Source organism: Myotis davidii, unplaced genomic scaffold (assembly GCF_000327345.1).
Source record: "Myotis davidii unplaced genomic scaffold, ASM32734v1 scaffold449, whole genome shotgun sequence".
NCBI classification, from domain to species: domain Eukaryota; kingdom Metazoa; phylum Chordata; class Mammalia; order Chiroptera; family Vespertilionidae; genus Myotis; species Myotis davidii.
The window spans coordinates 465,731-484,629 of NW_006383007.1; the positions used below are offsets into that span (position 1 = coordinate 465,731).

The 18,899-nt window shown below is 40.3% G+C and overlaps 1 protein-coding gene across 4 annotated transcripts in view; it reads left to right on the forward strand.

Moving 5' to 3' along the window:
• Positions 1-18,899, forward strand: part of MRPL1 (mitochondrial ribosomal protein L1) — a 58,182-nt gene that overhangs the window by 19,514 nt on the left and 19,769 nt on the right. The window lies entirely within an intron of this gene.

Below are 18,899 nucleotides of genomic sequence, written 5' to 3' on the forward strand. Positions count from 1 at the left end.
GAGGAAGGGAGAGGGATAGAGAGTTAGAAACATCGATGAGAGAGAAACATCGATCAGCTGCCTCCTGCACACCCTCTGCTGGGGATGTGCCCACAACCAAGGTACATACCCTTGACTGGAATCGAACCTGGGACCCTTGAGTCTGCAGGCCAACGCTCTATCCACTGAGCCAAACTGGGAGCTATTTAGGCCATATTTTAACTTGAAATTAAGTGAAAGTATTACCCATTAGACGTGTTATAATCATACTGTTTTTAACCTCTTTATCAATACAATAGATATGCTAATTTATGTCAGCATTCAACTCATATATGAATGTTACAGTGTGCATGGCACTGCAGATTTTTTTCCTTAAGGAACTTTTCCCTTATGGATATTTCTCTCTTATGAAATACTAGAGGGGGTGGGGGTGTCCCTCAGCCCAGCCTGCACCCTCTCCAATCTGGGACCCCTCGAGGAAAATGGGCATTCAGACATCCCTCTCACAATTCAAGACTGCTGGCTCCAAACCATTCGCCTGCCTGCCTGCCTGATTGCCCCTAACCGCTTCTGCCTGCCTGATCGACACCTAACTGCTCCCCTGCTAGTCAGGTCGTCCCCAACCTCCCTCCCCTGTTGGCCTGTTTGCCCCCAATTGACCTCCCCTGCCGGCCCAGTCGCCCCAACTGTCATCCCCTGCAGGCCTGGTCCCCCGCAACTGCCCTCCCCTGCAGACATGGTCCCCCCGCCAATGGCCCTCCCCTGCAGGCCTGGTCACTTCTACCTACCCTCCCCTGCAGGCCTGGTCGCCTCCAACTGCCCTCCCCTGATGGCCCGGTCACCCCTAACTGCCCTCCACTGCAGTCCCGGTCGTCCCCAACTGCCCTCTCTTGCAGGCCTGGTTGCCACCAACTTCCCTCCCCCCCTGCAGGCCTGGTTGCCCCCAACTGCCCTCCCCTGCTGGCATGGTTGCCCCTAACTGCCCTCCTCTGCTGGCCATCTTATGGAGGCCATCTTTGACCACATGGGGTTGGCTATCTTGTGTGTTGGAGTGATGGTCAATTTGCATATCACCTCTTTATTATATAGGATAGTAAGGAAAGTAACATGCTATATAGTAAATGGCTAATATGCAAATTTTCCATTAAACCGGGAGTTCCACCACTCGCTATGCCATGCACTGACCACCAGGGGGTGGCGTGGAACATTGCGGGCATCGGCGATATGGTGCTGGCAGCAGGCGGCAGTTGAGGTGTTGCCAGCCCTGATGGGCCCTGACGAGAGCGGGACCGTGGCAGGATGGTGGAGCAGGTGAGCGGGTGGTGCCAGGCCAAGGCAGGTGCGAGCAGGGCCCGATCACCCCACCTATTGGCCTGCAGACAGAGACCAGTGGCGGCAGTAGGCAGTGGGGCCACAACCTGGCTCCATGTGCTGAGGGAGCTGGGTGGGGGCCTGATGACTCAAGGGGAGGGTGGCACACGGGGGCCCGGGGGCCCAGGTGCTGCCCAGAGGTCAGCTGGTACCTGCCCTTCCAAGCCAGACACTCGTGCTTTGATTGCCAGCCAGGCCTAGGGACTGCACCTGTGCACCAACTTCATGCACCAGGCCTCTCGTTGCTACATAAGTAGCTATGTTTTAAAGTATAACATAAATGATAAAGTCACAAGGTGCTGCAGGTTTTCAGTAGAAGAAGAATTTACATATATAGATGAGGAAGTTAGCATTTAAACTGATCTTGAATAGTTGGGTGCATAGATTAAGGGAAATACTTTTTAGGTATGAAACCAAACTGTAGTTGTGCTGCATGCTGCAATGAAAGCCAAACTTGTGAGACAGGTGCTGATGAGAAGGAAAGTGGTTTATTCAAGTGCCGGCAACTTGAGAAGGTGGGGACTCCCATCCCAAAGCCCATCTTATCAGTTCTTGTCAAACCAGATAATTATATAAGGTAAAAGGGAAGTAGGATTTGAGTTGAGGGGAGTAGCAGGGATTTTCTGTGGACCGGATGTGCAATTTGACTCAGCTGGTCATCCCGTTCCTGATACTAATTTTGCTCTCTTGTGGTTGGCCGGTGAGTCTGCATATCTGGTGGTGACTAGAAACAGGAACAGTGTGCTCTGCTAAGATACTTAAGCAAAAATATGTGATTTCACAATCATAATTTTCTGCTTTATTATTAGTTAGCTTTTGCTTGAATTTCAAGGTAATAAGAAGGAAGAATCTATTAATCATAGACATTGAAGTAAGTCAGAAATTACAGCCCATGTACAAGAAATATCAGTTAGTCCTCTTTAGCTGTATTTAAAGGTATCCCTACATTGATATGAAAGAGAATAATGGGAAATTGTGTTGGAATGGTAGATTGATGTCATATTGAGAAGGATCTGGAATAAGGTCCTGGTAAGCTTGGACTTTTATTTTTTTCTATATTCAGTAGAATCCCTTAGAAGTTTTTAAGGTGGAGAATTCTTTACAGGTTTAATCTAGCAAGAGTTTATTAGATGTATTAGCATCAATCAAACCTAGAAGCAGGGAGACCAGCTTGGACACAATCACCAGAGACTAATAAAGTTAATGTTTAAACTAATGTCTTCATAATGAGACTGGAAATGAAGAGGACAAATGTCAGATATATTAGGATTCCATCAAGTAATTAAGAATGGACAGGAAAGACAAACGGAAGTGTCAAATGGTGCTGATATATTTTTTTACTGTATATCTGCTATAGATAGGTTATTATTTCAAATAAAATTTCATAGTGTAAACAGAACAAGTATTTTAATATTGTTTTAGTAGATTGGGCTTCACATTTTAACTCTACTTGAGCTGAAAATTCCTACCAAAATTCTTCAGACATGGTAGCCACTAACACCATAATTATAGATTATGTTTTGTACTTGAAACAATTTCATATGTACTCTCCAATTCTTTTGTGGTACTAGAGTTTTATTTATTTATTTTGATAGTCTGCATTGAATAACACATCTTTATTAGGTATTGAACTGAGTATTGGCACCTTTTATTAGGATTTTCCATTACAATAGTATTTGTTGTCATGGAATCAGATGTGATTTTTCCTAAGTAAGACTTGAAATCAACATTATTTTAAAAATTAAATGTGAATTACAGTTCAATTTGATGAAAATATTTCTCATACTTCTTTCTAATTAAATTCAAGCTCAACAAAACCAAACAGTACTAAATATAGTCAATTAAAACTGAAGCTAAATGCTAAATATATCTGTATTTAGCTATCTCCTTTCTTTGCGGGGTGAACTGGTTTTTCCCAGAAGTTAATTTAGGCACCTTTGCTACTTTATCTATTCTCTGAATAACCCTTTAGGCCTTTATGTTTTTTAGCCTTGAGGGTTTTTTTTAAAAAAATTAGATTTTCATCACAAAATTAGGCACTGTTCTTTTTATCCTGAAAGGTTTTCAAATAACTTCATTTCAAATAAGAAAAGTTCCCCCTCATATTACTAATTTTTATTAATGGGTTTTATTTTTACTTTCATAATGAGTGAGTTTCTGTACACCAAGGTCAAGTTACCTAGGTACACTCTCCCCCTCCCCCCTACCCCTTCCCCTTTCCCCTCCTACTCTCACCTTTGTTTAACAAAGCATCTTGAAAAAAACAGAGACCTTTCTCCTCCTCTAGCTTTTTCTGTTCACCCCCACATGATCTGTGTAACAGCACTAGCAAAACATTCGTGTTCTTTAAACATGAAGACAAATGATTAACCTGTCAAAAATGTTAAAACAAAATACACCAGATGTGCATTAGAACAAATGAAGCTTGTATTATGCATTTTCAGAGCTTGTTCTGATTCTTTTTTAGGAACATTTGATTCCCCTTATAGCCAACAAAAGACTTTAGGGTAAAATAGAAATTACATTTTGAGCAAAAGGATGAAATTAAAAAACAAACAAACAAGCCCCTACAGCTAAGCTCATTAATTTCCCATTTTGTCCTACATTTTGTTTTACTAATGGGAGTGGGTGTAACCATCTTGGTTGGATTAAATGTTCACATTTTGCAGCATGTTTAGTGCTGCAGCTTTATTTGTTTTATTTCTTATCTTAATTGCTCACATAACTGTAGGCAAGTTCTCTGTTTGTAAATGCACATTTGGGTTTTTCTTTTAGTATTTCTTTTTATTTCAGAAAAAAGACATTTAATACTTGCTTTTTAAAATTTCTTGGAAGAAAGTGGGTTTCCTTTTGCTTGTAAACTAGCTTCCCCCTAACCCAGGGGTGGGCAAACTTTTTGACTCGAGGGCCACAATGGGTTCTTAAACTGGACCGGAGGGCCGGAACAAAAGCATGGATGGAGTGTTTGTGTGAACTAATATAAATTCAAAGTAAACATCATTACATAAAAGGGTACGGTCTTTTTTTTCAATAGTTTAATTCATTTCAAACGGGCTGGATCCGGCCCGCGGGCCGTAGTTTGCCCACGGCTGCCCTAACCCCATAATATCAGTACCCTCTGAAATTCTTTTATCTCTAATATAGATATGTTCTGTTGATATTTTTATTCCTAATTTTATATATTATTTAGAATTTATTTAAACAAAAAATATTAGTATGAAAATATCTTGATTTGAGTCAGTCTTCTATTATGCATATTGAACCATGGTAGATGCTATCCTATCTAATAATAGAGAAACATGGTAATTAACCGTAACTTCGCTACCCTTCCCATTGGCTAATCAGGGCGATATGCAAATTAACTGCCAAACAAGATGGGGGCCGGCAGCCAGGTAGCTGAAGCAAACAGGAGGTTTGCTTGCTCCAGTGATAGAGGAAGCCAAGGTTCCCCACCTGCCACTGCCGGCCTCTGAGCTGCAGTATAAGAAACAATGTTGCAATTATAGAGCTTAATTCCCAGAAACCTGCTTTCAGCCTTCAGAGCTGGAGCAAGCAGGACTGCAACAGTTTTACAATTAGAGACCCCAAACAAACCCAGATCCCTGCTTTCAGCAGCCGACGTCTCAGAGCTGGAGCCGAGCCTCAGAGCTAAAGCCAGCTCTCAGCTCCAGTGACAGCCATAGAAGGTAAATAAATCCCAGAATTTAAAAAAAAGAAAAAAAGGAGAGGTTGGGAGCTTCAGTCACCCGCCAGCCTGAAAACGGCCCTCAGCCCCTCACCCAGACTGGCCAGGCATCCCAGTGGCGACCCCCACCCTGAAGGAGGTGTGACCAGCTGCAAACATTCATCATCCCCTCATCCAGGCTGGCCAGGCACCCAAGTGGGACCCCCACCCTGATCCAAGACACCCTTCACGGCAAACCAGCCAGCCCCCACCCGTGCACCAGGCCTCTATCCTATATAGTAAAAGGGTAATATGCAAACTGACCCTAACAGCAGAAGGACTGTGAATGACTGGTCACTATGACACACACTGACCACCAGGGGGCAGACGCTCAATGCAGGAGCGGCCCCCTGGTGGTCAGGGCGCTCACATGGGAGGAGCTCTGCTCAGCCACAAGCCAGGCTGATGGCTGCCAGTACAGCGGTGGTGGTGGGAGCCTCTCTTGCCTCCTCAGCAGTGCTAAGGATGTCCGACTGCAGCTTAGGTCTGCTCCCTGCTGGCAAGTGGACATCCCCCGAGGGCTGCCAGGCTGTCAGAGGGATGTCTGATTGCCAGCTTAGGCCCAATCCCCCTGGGAGTGGGCCTAAGCCAGCAGGTGGTCATCCCCTGAGGGGTCCCAGACTGCGAGAGGGCACAGGCCGGGCTGAGGGACTCCCCCTACCCCCCGAGTGCACAGGCCTCTAGTCTATATATATAAAAGTGTAATATGCAAATCGACTGGACAGCGGAACAGCCAGTCAGCTATGATGTGCAGTGACCATCAGGGGGCAAATGCTTAATGCAGGAGCTGCCCCCAGCCCACAGGCCCTGATTGCCCAATGGGGAATGGGGAACCGGGGATGGGTGGCGATGGACGCAGGTGGCACTGGGGCCCTGATTACCTTACTGGTCGCCCCACACATAGAGGGTGACCAGCGGTGGGGGGCGGGGCCAGCGAGCAGGCAGGAAAGGCCAACCTCTTAATTCCTCCCCTCGGCCAGCAGGTTCCAATTGCCTGATGGGGAACTGGAAACCAGGGGTGGGTGGTATCTGACACGAGCAGTGCTGGGGTGCGATCACCCTGCCAATTGCCCCAGACACAGAGGGTGACTGGCGGCAGCGGGTAGGGCTGGCTTCCAGAAGCCAGGGAAGATGGCCCTGATTGCTGGCCAGGCCTAGGGACCCTACCCATGCACAAATTTCGTGTACCAGGCTTCTAGTAGCATATATGAAAATAGTTCAATTCTTTTAAACCATACTCCGTTATTGGCAGATAGGTGGGAAAGGGACATGATTAAAAAATTGGACCCTCTGTGTATTTCTCTTAATATGTAGCTCTTAGAATTGAATGTTAGTGCTATACCTAGAGTCTTATCAAAAGGATATTCCAGCAAACTTGTCCAAAGAGTATTCACATCTACTGCCTTTTGTAAGGAAGTAGTGTTGTGTCGTATTTAAGAGTAATGGATGTAAAATTGTTGAAATCTAATGTGAAATATTTTTAACACGTAGACTAAACATGGTATTGCTTGCATTATTTAAACAGAACTCTTTTTGGTTATATTAAGAAATACTGAAAAAGGACTTTTTGCAGAGTAATCAATTTGAAATTTTTCTGAATTTCCCCCACTTCTGTATTAGTTTAAAAATTTATGTGTGAAAGATTCCAATGATGATAAAGTACAGTTTTAATTATTATAGATGAATTATTGATGTGTTACAGCTGGTTCTGTTATTCTTTCCTTCATTTCCTTTACTACAGCTGCCCTTCCTCATACACACTAAATGTTCTCTCTTCTCAGGTCTTTGGATTTACTGTTCCATCTGTGTATAATGCTCTTTGCTTATTTTCCTGGCTCACTTTCTCATTCAAATATCACCTAAACAAAAATGCCTTCCATGACCATCTTTTTTTTTTTTTTTTTAAACCTCAGCCAAGGACATGGTTGAGAGAGAGAGAGAGAGAGAGAGAGAGAGAGTGCGCGCGCGCTCTTGGAGAAATGTCACTGTGAGAGAGAAACATTGATCAGTTGCCTTCCGTCCGTGCCCTGGCTGGGGATTTAACCTGCAGCCCAGGTACGTGCCTTGACCAGGAATCAAACTGGCAACATTTCTGTGCATAGAATGGCGCTCAACCCACTGGGCCACTTGGCCAGGCCATAACCATCTCATATGGGATATTACCCATCATTTCCGATTAACACTTGATTTCTCATTTTATGTTTTTATATTATTTTTAGGACTTACACTTGGGCAGATTACATTTTTTATTTGTGGTTGTGTTTGGTTCCTCCCATTAGAGTAAGGGCATTTTTTTGGTTTTGTCCACTACTATATTTCTATGGCCTAGAATAGTACCTGACACATAGTAGGTGCTCAATTAATATTTATACGGTGCATGAACATTTAGTGCAGTATTCAGTTGATAGAAGATATAGATTAAATACTGCAACTGAAGAGCATTTCTATAATTTATAGGGGCTTTTTTTAAGATTAGGATAATTGTATTTATAGGTATTGAGTGTCTGCTATGTGCCAAGACTGGAGTGTAATGACTGTGAAAAAGACAGACAGGGTCCTTGCTGTCTCGGGGCAAAGCGTTTCATTTTCTGCAGTATATAAACTGACTTAACTGAGCATTTTGCTAAACGAATAAACTACAAATAAAACACATCCCCAACACTTTTATTTGATTCAGCTATCCTTTCTAGCTACGATCTTAATCCTTTCTGTTGTTTCATACAAGTTTTTCAAATAAGTGGTCTTCAGTGCTGTCTCCATGTCCTTAGCTAGTGTTATTCTTTCTTTTATCCTTCTCCTGTATTCAGCTAAAATGTGGTTCTCAGTAATCATCACGGATCTTTCTTTTGCTGCATTTAAAGATTTGTTCGTAGTTTTTTCTCTTTCTTGAAACTTTCTTTTACACTAAGTACTAGGTGTACTGGTTAATAATGCGGATTTTTTTTCACTAGATGGAGTTACACTAATGTTGATATTTATGCAATTTGATATGTATGCTAGTATTCAGTAAAATGTGGTTTCAGTAATCATCACGGATCTTTCTTTTGCTGCATTTAAAGATTTGTTCGTAGTTTTTTCTCTTTCTTGAAACTTTCTTTTACACTAAGTACTAGGTGTACTGGTTAATAATGCGGATTTTTTTTCACTAGATGGAGTTACACTAATGTTGATATTTATGCAATTTGATATGTATGCTATTTTGTTGTATAGACACAAAGCTTCAAAACTTCATATGTCAAATTTTCTGAAGTTGTTAACATAGATATTTTTACATTTAAAAATGCTGAATTTTGTTCAAAAAAAAAAGCATTTGCATGTGTTTGGTGGGATCAGGAAGGTGTGGTGAATTATGAGCTTCTAAAACCAGGTGAAACCGTTAATACTGATCATTACTGACAACAAATAATCAATTTGAACCACATAAAATCACCAAAATGGGCCAGAAGACACAGGAAAGTAATTTTGCTTCATGACGACAAACCATCACACACTTCAAAACCAGTTAAAGACTGGTTAAAAGATCTTGCCTGGGAAGCATTAACCCACTCGCCATATTCACCAGACCTTGCTCCTTCAGATTACCACTTGTTCTGATCGATGGCACATGCACTTTCTGAGCAGCACTTCAAAACATACGAAGAAGTGGAAAATTGGGTCTCTGAATGGTTTGCCTCAAACAAGAAAAGTTCTATTGGGATGGTATCCACAAATTACCTGAAAGATAGGGGAAGGTATAGATAGCGATGGACATTACTTTGAATAAAGCACTTTTGATGTTTCTCTTGAAATTACTGTGTTTTCTTTGATTATAAAATCCGCATTATTAACGGATAACACCTAGTAATCTTCACTTACCTTCTTTCTCAGTAGCTATTCCTTCTTTGTTTTCCCTAACTTCCATTATCTGACTTGCTTTTTCCCTGCAATATTTCCTAGTAAAGAAGAAAAGAGAAAGTACATCTTGGTGAAATACCTGACAATATAGTTTCTTACATGTTATGTTCATTATGGAAATCAAATTAGAGGAAGAGAAAGTAACAACAAGGAAAAAGTAAGAGAACATAAAAGTACAGAGAAAAAGGAGAGCAATTACATAGCAATAGGGGAGCAAATTCCTAGAAATAAGAGTGAAGATTTAACATTGGGTTATACTGAAAAAATAGAATAAATTAGTGGTTAACATAGACCTCTCTCAGACTTGGCTTTGACATTTACTGTGACCTTGAACAAATTATTTAAAACATTTTTGTGCCTCTGTTTATTCGTTTACAAAATGGGTTTTATGCTCCCCATGTTGTTTTTGTTATATAATGCGTGCAAGAGCTTTACATAACCTTGGTATATAGCAAGTTTATAATATATATGTGCCTCGGTTATTATTGACTCCCTACAAGTCCTAAAGTAACTATTCATGCTCCATAATTACTTTAGAACTCATTCTTTTCCATGTCTTCAAATATCATTCTTACCTTCATAACTCATTTATTGAATAAGCATATAATATTGAGTGCCTACTATGTTCCAGGCAGTACACTGAATAGTGAGGATTGAAAGATGAAACGTAGTTCCCATCTTTAAGAAGGTAAACATTGAACAGTGAGAGAAATGAGAACAAAATGCTATACTAAATGCAGAAAGTGTACCAGTGGAAAAGGTGCAGTGCACTGAGAGGAATGAGGGACTACTTTTTAGAATCAGGTCATGTAAAGAATGTACCCACTATGTTGAGCATTTAAGCACGAATAAGCATTTTCTTTCCCGACCGACGTGCCTGGGGAGAACATTGCAGGTAGAGGAAATGGCCTGTATTAATGCACAAAAGTATGAGTGAGCCAGTTATGTTCAGGAAATTAAAAGTAGCTTTCTATCCTTTGGTACATAAAGTATTATCAGATTGTGGTGGTCACTGAGGTTAGACAGTGATAGGCAGTGGGCCAGATCACAGAAGGCTTTGTGTACCATGCAATAGAGATTTGATTTTATCCTCTATGCAGGTAGGAGCCATTGAAAAATTGCTTGGAAGGATGATATAAGATTTGCTTATTAGAATGTCTATATGTGTGAGCTGTGCAAATGATAGAGTGGTGATTTGAGGACAGTGAAACCTTAAGAACAGAGATCAGTGAGGAGGCCAATGTAGTAGACTAGGTAAAAGATGGATAAAGACAGAATCTGAACAGTGGCAGTAATGACAGAGAAGAGGAAGGCCGTTGTGGGATATGGAGGAAGTAGAAATAACAGGAATTATTGATTAGCTGTTGGGGTAAGGGAAAGGGAAGAATCTGGAATGATTCCCTAATTTCTGTCTTGAGTAGCACAGTGAATACTATTTTAAAGATGGTTGCATAGGAGATGAAGCAGGTTTGGGTGAGATAGGGAAGATAGAAATAGGCTGGCACAAAACTTATTGTTTTCCTGGAAGAAGTCAGTATTAAGATGAAGTAGGTTGTGATAAATAAATGTGGTCATTGTAATCTCTAGGACAAATGAAAAGCACATACACAAAAAGAGATATATCTTCAAATTAAATAGAGGAATAAAAGTGATATACTAAAAACTTTTTGTTTAAAACAAAAGAAGGCAGTAAAGAAAGAACAGAGGAACAAATGAGGTGAGACAAATAGAAAATACATTAAAATAAAGACCTAAATCCAGCCTATCAAAATTTAGGTTAACTGGAAATGGTATAAACACTTCAACCAATAAGGCACAAAAGATGAGACTATAAAAAAGCAATCCAATTATATGTTGCCTACAGGAGACACACTTGATATTCAAACACAAATAGGCTGGAAGTAAAATGAAAATTAAAGATATACCATGAAAACAGTAAGTGTTAGAGAGTTGGGTTAACTATATTAATATCTGACAAAATATACTTTTAAAAAAATATTTTATTGATTTTTTACAGAGAGAAAGGGAGAGAGATAGAGAGTTAGAAACATCAATGAGAGAGAAACATTGATCCGCTGCCTCCTGCACACCCCCTACCGGGGATGTGCCCGCAACCAAGGTACATGCCCTTGACCAGAATCGAACCCGGGACCCTTCAGTCCGCAGGCCGACGCTCTATCCACTGAGCCAAACCAGTCAGGGCTGACAAAATATACTTTTAAGACAAGGAATTTACTAGAGAAAAATATGGATGGATATCTTATAATAATAAAAGGACATACTCATCTAAAACAGCTACAAAATACACGATCTATATATATAAAAGACTAAGTGACTGTTACAACCGGTCGACCAGTTGCTTTGACGTGCACTGACCACCAGAGGGCAGATGCTCAATGCAGGAGTTGCCCCTTGGTGGTCAGTGCACTCCCACAGCCAACCTCCCACGGCCCCTTGCCCCCACCAGCCAACCTCCTGTGGTCCTTTCCCCCCTGCCAGCCAACCCCCAGCATCCCCTCCTCCCCTTGGCTGGTCAACCTACCACAGCCCATCCCCCGATGGCTAACCTCTTGTGGTCCCTTCCCCTGGATGGCCAAACTCCCGCAGTACCTCCCCCTGGTCCCTGATGGGGGGCCAGCCAGCCAACCTCCCAGGGTCCCTCACCCTGGCCAGCCCCCTCATAGGCCTCGATCGCCGGCCAGGCTGAGGCACCCCACCCGTGTACAAATTTGTGCACCGGGCCTCTAGTCTATAGATAAGAAAAACCATAAAGATATAGAAGACTTGAGTAATACTATCAACAAACATGGCAAATTTCTATTTATATAACACTTCCCCCAACAATAAGAAGTGTTGTTTGGTCTACACTTCTCAAGTGTACATGAAACTTTCACCAGGTTAGACCATTTATTGGGTTCTAAGGAAAGTCTTAATACATTTAAAAGTATTGAAATCATACAGACTGTGTTTTCTGATCACAATAGTTAAATCAGGTAACCAAAAGAAATATGAGAAATCTCCAAATACATTAAAATTAAAAAACATACTTCTAGATAACTGATAGATCAAAGAAGAAATCCCAAGATAAATTGGAAATGTTTTGAACTGAATGACAATGAAAACACAACATTATCAGAACTAGTGGGGTGTAGCTAAAGCAATAATGTAATGCATAGATTATAATCTGTAAAGGGAAAATTATAGTTTTAAAGTCTAATTTAGAAAATAAAGGTTTAAAATCATTGTTCTAAGCTTTAACCTTAAAAACCTAGGAAAAAAGAAACAATTTAATAAAAAGAAGAAAATAATAGAGTGGAAATCAACGACATAGAAAAAGGGCAAATAATAGAGAAAAATAATGAAAAGAAAACTGATACACTGAAAAGGTCAATAAAATTGATAAAATTTTAGCTGGACTGATTTTTTTTTAATATTTTCTTGATCTCTTACAGAGAGAAAGGGAGAGGGATAGAGAGTTAGAAACATCGATGAGAGAGAAACATCGATCAACTGCCTCCTGCACACTCCCTATTGAGTATGTGCCTGCAACCAAGGTACATGCCCTTGACTGGAATCGAACCTGGGACCCTTGAGTCCCCAGGCCGACTCTCTATCCATTGAGCCAAACCAGTTAGGGCTGGAGTGATTTCTTTAAAAGAGAGAACACAGATTATCAAAATCGGGAATGAAAAGGGGACCTCAATACCAAACCCATAGACATTAAAAGATAATAAGGTGATATTATGAAAAACTTTATACCAATAAATGTGGCAACTTACATGAAATGGGCAAATTCCAGGAAAAATACAAATTTTCAAAAGTATCCAGAAGAAATAAAAATATCTAAATTGATCTATGTCAAGTAAAGAAATTGAATTAATAAAGTCTATTTTGAAAATTCAGGCCCATGTGACTTCTCACTGGTGAATTCTGTCCAACACTTACGACAGAAATACCAATTCTTCACAACCTCTTTTTAAAAATAGTGGGAAAGAAACACTTACCAACTCACTTATGAGCTCAGTATTACCCTGGTATCAAAGCTAGACAAGGACATCACCAGAAAAGAAAACTACAGATTATTATCCCTCATGAGCAGAAGCAAAAATTCTTAACAATTAATCCTTAATTGAATCCTGCAGTATATATATGTATATATAAAGATTACTAAACCTTAACCAAGTAGATTTAGGAATACAGTTAATTTAACATTTGTTGGTCAACAGAATAAAGGATAGAGACTTTAAGATCATCTCAGTAGACGAAAGAACTTGACAAAATCAAATACCCATTCATGGTAACTAGAATTATCCAAATACTAGAGGCCCGGTGCATGAATTCGTGCATGGGTGGGGTCCCTAGGCCTGGCCAGCTATTGGGGCCATCTTGCCCAGTCCTGATTGGGTCTGGGCCAATCGGGGATGGCTGGCTGGTGGGAGGGACTGTGGGAGGTTGGCTGACTGGGGGAGGGGGTGTGGGAGGTGGCCAGCTGGCTGGGAGGGAGGAACTGTGGGAGGTTGGCCAGCTGACCTGGGGGAGGGACCACGGGAGTTTGGCCAACTGCGGGAGGTTGGCTGTGGGAGCACACTGACCACCAGGGGGCAGCTCCTCCATTGAGCATCTGCCCCCTGGTGGTCAGTGCTCATCATAGCGACTGGTCAACCGGTCGTTCAGTTGTAAAGGCTGCTTAGGCTTTTATATATGTAGATGAGGAATAGAAGTGAACTTCCTCAAGTTGACCAAGCACATCTAGAAAAAAATCAACAGCTAATGTTATTCTTAATGAGGAGACCATTAAGACTGAATGCTTTCTACCTAAGGCCAGGAACAAGGCAAAGATTTCTGCTCTCATCACTTACAGTCCACATTTTAACAAGTCAGAGGAGTAAGGGGCATGCGTATGGGAAAGGAAGAAATAAAAACTTTTAATTCCTAGGGCATATGATCATAAGATGTTCTAGAAAGTGAATTCTAACAAGGGAATTTAGCGGGGTTACAAATACAAGATCAATATACAAAATCAGCTGAATTTCTAGTACTAGCAATAGACAATTAAAATGAAATTTATAAAACAACTCCGTTCACAAGGGCGTAAAAATAAAATATGAATAAATTTAACAAAAGATATACAAGACCTATTCAGAGAAAACTACTAAATGTTGCTGAAAGTTTAAGGAATACATAAATAAAGGGATATTTACCATGCCTATGAATTTGAAGTATAATATTGTTAAGATGGAGTTCTTCCCGCATATTTCTATAGATTTAACATAACCCTAATCAGACTTCCAGAAGGCTTTAAAAAGTTTTAAAGAAATTACAATCTCATCAGGATATATTTTATTTCTCATTTATTTTTTGTTAATCCTCACCCGAGGATATTTTTCCATTGATTTCCAGAGAGTGTGGAAGGGGAGACAGAGAGAGAGAAACATTGATGTGAGAGAGACACATCATTTGGTTGCCTCCCACACACACCCCAACCAAGGCCAGGGATCAAGCCTGCAAGTGAGGTACGTGCCCTTGACTGGAATCAAACTCAAGACCCTTTACTCTGCAGGCCGATGCTCTGTCCACTGAGCCAAACCAGCCAGGACTCATTCTGATATTTAAATGGAAAGACAAAGAACCTGCAATAGAAAAATGATTTTTAAAAGGAAGAACAAAATTCTTCAAAATTTCATTATCTGGTTTAAGACTTTACTAGAGAGCTATAGTAATCAAGAGAGAGTGGTGTGGCATAAGGATGGATGTATACTAGTATAAATAAGCATTGAGAGTTCAGAAATGACCCAACCCTAAGGGTCAACTTGGTTGATTTTTTTGTATCCTCACCCTAGACTTGTTTCCATTGATTCTACAGAGAGAGCAAGGGATAAAGAGAAACATCAAACATCAATCAATTGCCTCCCAACATGCCCCTACCGGGAATTAAACCCACAACCTGGGTATGTGCCCTAACTGGGAATTGAACCTGAGGCCCTTTGGTGCATGGGAATTATCTAACCAACTGAGCCACACCGGCCAGGTTAGGGTCAACTGGTGTTTGACAGAGGTACCAAAGTTACATAGAAAAGAATGGTTTTATCAATGAATGATGCTGAAATTACTGAGTATCCCTCCCCTCACATCAAACACAAAAATTAATTCAAAATGGGTCATAGTCCTAATTGTAAGGGCTAAAGCCATGAAATTTTAAAATAAAAATTTCTAGGAGAAAATATTTATGACCTTGGATTAGGTAAGGATTTCTTAGGACACAAAAAGCACAAGCCACAGTAGAAAAAGTTGCTAAATTGGACTTTATCAAACTTAAACTTTTTACTCATGGAAAGACACCGCTAAAAATGGGAAGACAAGCCACAGACTGGGGGGGAAAATGCTTGCCATACATATATCTAACAAAGGACTTGTATCCAGAATATATAAAGAACTCTTATAACTCAGTAAGAAGACTGTCTAATTGAATTGAATAGACACTATATAAAAGAATGTATGCAGTTGGCCATTAAGAACATGAAATGATGCTCTCAACATGTTGGTCATTAGGCAAATGCAAATTCACAGCAAGAGGAAGAGATAGAAAAGGAAATATATAAGGTCAAAGGAAGATTGTGTCTTTTTTAGGATAGAACTGGCTTACCAACTCAAATACATATATTATCCCTGGTCTCTCACTTTTTTTCTAGTTCTTATTTCTAACTGTATACAGTATCTCATCAGCACCTTCACATCATTATATTTTAACTAGTGGCCTGGTGCACAAAATTAGTGCGGGGGGAGGGGGGCGGGTTGTGCCTCAGCCCGGCCTGCACCCTCTCCAATCTGGATCCCCTTGGGGGACATCCCTCTTGCAATCTCTCCCCCTCCCGCTGGCCTGATCACTCTCCCCTCCTGACCTGATTGCCTCTAACTACCTCTGCCTCGGCCCCACCACCATGGCTTTATCCGGAAGGATGTCCAGAAGGTCTCCCGGTTTAATTAGCATATTACCCTTTTATTAGTATATCAGGGGTGGGCAAACTTTTTGACTCGAGGGCCACAATGGGTTCTTAAACTGGACCGGAGGGCCGCAACAAAAGCATGGATGGAGTGTTTGTGCAAACTAATATAAATTCAAAGTAAACATCATTACATAAAAGGGTACGGTCTTTTTTTTTTTTTTTAGTTTTATTCATTTCCAGCGGGCCGTAGTTTGCTCACGGCTGGTATAGATACAGAACTACAGTAGTTCCGTTTCCTCATTAAGCACTATTTTTCCCATTTCATTATCACTATAACATCACTATGATATCAGACTCAAAATTATGAAGTAATTTATTTGCTTATTCTTTCAGCATACATTTGTCATATTGTATTCCTTTTTCTATATGTATCTATGATAAAATGGAATTTATGTATTTGGGACAGTAAGAGGTTAACAACAGTAACTAATGCTACAGAACAGTAATAACAATATGTTGTAATAAAAGTTGTGTGAATGTGGTCTCTCTCTAATAATAGAGACAGCTCCTAACTGTCTAACAGGTAGGTAGCATATACAGCGGGGTGTGCTGGACAAAACCGTCATTCTCGTCCCATTGGGACATAGTGAATGGTGTGAGGTTTCATCATGCTACTTAGTACAGCATGCAATTTAAAACTTATGAATTTTTTATTTCTGGAATTTTTCATTTAATATTTTTGAACTGAAGTTAACCATGGATAACTGAAAGCATGGAAAGCTAAATGGTGGATAATGGCGGACTACTGCATTAGCATCTTACTGTTTATTATTATAATAGATGTCATACTATTTAGTACCCAATTATATCAGAATGTGATACTAAAAAAAACCCTATTTTTCTGTAGTTGCTTCTGACCATTCCTTTTCTCCTAATTAGATTTAAAGCTCCTTGTGAGTAAAGTGCTCCTGAGCCATACGGAATGACTCAGATGATCCTTAGAAATAATACATGCTGAGTGTATATTGTGCTTTCTATAGAATAAGGTTTTTAAAAAATTTTATTGGGGTGACATTGGTTAATAAAATTACATAAGTTTCAGGTGTCCAATTTTATGATACATCATCTGAATGGTATAGTGTATTGTGTGTTTACTACCAAAGTCAAGTCTCCTTTCATCACCATTTATCTACCCTTTACTTTTTCCTTCCCTCCCAACCCCCTTTTCCTCTGGTAATCACCATACTGTTCCTATGAGTTTTATTTTGTTTTGTTTTTTGCTTAATCCCTTCCCTTTTTCCCCCCAGCCCCAGCCCCCCCCCCCCCCCAACAGCTGTCAGTCTGTTTTCTGTATCTGTGAGTCTGTTTCTATTTTGTTCATTAGAGTCCACACATGTAAGTGAAATCATATGGTACTTGTCTTTCTCTGACTGGCTTATTTCCCTTAACATAATACTCTCCAGGTCCACCCATGCTGTTGCAAAATGTAAGCTTTACTTCTTTTTATGGCCAAGTAGTATTCCATTATGTGAATGTACTACAGCTTCCTTTTTTAAAAATATATTTTTATTGATTTCAGAGAGGGAGAGAGAGAGAAACATCAATGAAGAGAGAGAATCATTGATTGGCTGCTTCCTGCATGCCCCCTACTGGAGGTCCAGCCCGCAACCTGGGCATGTGCTCTTCACCGGAATCAAACCCAGGACCCTTCAGTCTTCAGGCCAACACTCTATCCACTACCACAGCTTTTTTATCCACTTATCTACTGATGGGCACTTGGGCTGCTTCCAAATCTTGGCTATTATAAATGACACTGCAATGAACATAGGGGTGCGTATATTCTTTTGAATCAGTGTTTCAGTTTTCTTTGGATATATTCCCAGAAGTGGAATTGCTGGGTCCATTTTTAATTTTTTGCTTTCCACAGTGGCTGCACCATCTGCATTCCCACCAACAGTGTACAAGGGTTCCCCTTTTCTCTGCATCCTTGCCAACACTTTTTTGTTGATTTATTGATGATAGCTATTCTTGCAGGTGTGAGGTGTTATCTCACTGTGGTTTTAACTTGCATTTCTCTGATGATTAGTGACATTGAGCATCTTTTCACATGCCTGTTGGCCATCAGTATGTCCTCTTTGAAGAAATGTCTATGCAGGCCCTTTGCCCATTTTCTTACAGTAATTGGATTGTTTGTTTTTTTGGTGTTGAGTTGTGTAAGTTCTTTATAAATTTTAAATATTGACTTATGGGAAGAATTGCTGGAGACGCAGTAGTGGTAGTGTGTCTTTAGTAGCACATTCCTTATTTTACTTCTTAACCTTCAAATTATTCACAAAATCGAAAAATTTTCAAGTTAATTATGGTACTGTAGAGTATTAAAAATATATATTTTTATGTATTAAATTCAAGTTAAAATTTTAATGACTAATGATTAGGAAAATTAGCTTATTTGGAATCTCCTATGTGATCCTTTGAAAATTCTTATATTTTTTTACCTTGATTCTGTTTTTCTCCTTTATTCAATTGCATCCTTTTTTTTTTCATATTAAGGGATGACAAAGTGACATTAGAATCCAATAAATTACTTAACTCATTTTTCTGCCAGCTTTGTACAGTAATGAGCTGTATCATTCACTGTGATGTTATTTCTGCTGCTAAATCTTGCTACTTTTCCTAGTTTCTTCCTTTCTTTATGGTAAGGCAGGTCAGGTGAATTTTACACAAAGGTAGGTAAAATGTTCTTAAAAGATTTCAAGACTCCACTGTTACCTTTTATTATGGACTAGAGGCCCAGTGCACGAAATTCATGCATGGGTAGGGTCCCTAGGCCTGTGATCAGGGCCGATTGGAGCCCTCTTTTCCCAGCTGCCGGCTGCCAGCTGGGGTCTTCCTTCATTTCGTGCCACCCCCTGGTGGTCAGCACACATCATAGTGAGTGGTTGAACTCCCTGTTGGTTGAACTCCCGAGGGGACAGTTTGTATATTAG